A 2,124-nucleotide genomic window follows, 5' to 3' on the forward strand; every position below is an offset into this window, starting at 1 on the left:
AATTTGGAAGGTGTCTATGCTAGTCTCATTCTTGATAAAGAAATTCAACTGGACACAAGGTCTTCTACCACTACAAATGGATTATGTTAAAAAATGATTTGCAATTACATTAAATCCTCTAAAAAGTATAATCAAAGTTAAAATAAACAACAAAGAAGCTTAAAAATTCCCCCAGTCTATTTCTCTGCTCGAAGCACATGGGTGACTACTTTTGTTATTGTCCCTGCTAAGTGAGATTAAGAACATCTACAGTATTTTTTCTGGTCAAAGTTCTGTATTTACATAACTTAGTTCTATTTTTAAAGTACTTGAGACACATTTAGAATATAACTGAAAGCCAAATTTGCCTAGTGAAATAGCTGTTTTAGACAAGTGTGTCTTATTTCTGACATGCTGTACAAGCAATTGTGTTAGGATGGCATCCATCAGATATAATGGGAAGCTAAAAATGGTACTATCATATTTCATCCCAGTAAAGGCATACACAAAAAGCTCTAATATGTAGACTCCAAATGTAAAATATTCCAGTTGATTTTCAAAGTATAGTTTTGCATGAGTTAAAATAGCCAAAGCTATTCACTTCTCAAAACTAATGTAGTCCTATTGTGTACAATTCCATTTTGGTGGATTGAAATTAATTTCTAGTCAATATCTGTTTGATAGCATCTAAATCAATATGACTTTCATTATCATTTATAAAATGTGTTTGCTAATGGCATGTCTTTTTGCATGTTATATTCTCTTGATGCATGGGCCAATCTTTGAGTTAATTTTATTCATTTTCACTATACATAGAAATCTATCTATCCAAGCCAATAAAAATGACTTTATCAATCAGATCTAATGGAGAACTTTATCTTACAATTTCACTTCAAATTTAAACCATATTTCTTTTCTTCTGAAAGTCAGTAACAACACGATTTGGAAAATGTCCTTGATATAAACAAGGAGAAAATTTCCCAGTTTATAGAATTAAAGAAGAAAGTAAATGATGTCACAAAACTTTCTCAATATTCTCTTATGTATGTTTAGCTATCAGCTATCATTTTCTCACTGGACAATAAAAATGTAAGAATATGGTATGGTGTGCTGTTACTTTCAAAGAGTTGATAATGCTACTTAACACTGACGGTTCAGAATTTCTAAAAATGAGACCTTGAGTGCCAAGTAGAGTGAGGTGTGGGAGTGAGACCTGGAGATAGCAGGATGGAGTGAGATATGGAAGAGGATACAATACCTATGTAGATGCTGAAGTCACAGGTTAAAGGTCACAAGGTTTGGAGGTAAGAGGTAAAGATCTGCAATAAAAAGTTCAGAGTAAGAAAATAACAGGAGAATCAAAGGAGAGGTCATGGAGTAGCATTGATTGGATTGAAGACATTAAGCCTTCACAGGACCAAGGGCCTCCCCTCCCACTGATGCCAGATAAGGTCCCTTCAGCTCCATCAGTCTTTCTCCTAACTCCTCCATTAGAGTCTCTATGCTCAATCCAATGGTTGGCTTCAAGAATCCACATCTGTATTGGTCAGGATCTGGCAGAGCCTCTCAGGAGACAGCTGTATCATACTCCTGTCAGCAAGCACTTGGCATCTGCAATAGTGTCTGGGTTTGGTGTCTGCATGTGGGATAGATTCCCTGGTGGGGCAGTCACTGGATGGCCTTTCCTTCAGTCTCTGCTCTACTCTTTCCTTTACACAGGAGATGTTTAGCACTATTTAGCCCTGGTTTGGGCCTTGAGGACAAACCCAAGCCTGGCTCGAGTTTTGTAAACTGTCTGAGTCGCTTCCTGACTGGAGTGACTCAGAATGACCTGCTTAAGCCTGCCTTTGCCTAGCTACTGCTGACATAGAGTAACTTTGTTGGCTCTTCAGTCACCCTATACCCATCATCAACTTTCCCCTCCCCCTAAGTCATCTCACCTCAGCTGAAAACTCTACCTCCCCTCTCAGCTCTTTATAAAGAAAAGATAGATACAATAAAAGAAGTTCCTGCTTTGACAAACTCCTTCTCAGCCCTGAGAAGCTTGGCTTGGCTGGAGCTGGTTCTATCTCTCTCTTTCTCTCTTTCTCTCTTTCTCTCTTTCTCTCTTCCTCTCTCTCTCTCTCTCTCTCTCTCTCTCTCTCC

This window comes from Mastomys coucha, unplaced genomic scaffold (genome assembly GCF_008632895.1).
Source record: "Mastomys coucha isolate ucsf_1 unplaced genomic scaffold, UCSF_Mcou_1 pScaffold3, whole genome shotgun sequence".
In the NCBI taxonomy this organism is placed as follows: domain Eukaryota; kingdom Metazoa; phylum Chordata; class Mammalia; order Rodentia; family Muridae; genus Mastomys; species Mastomys coucha.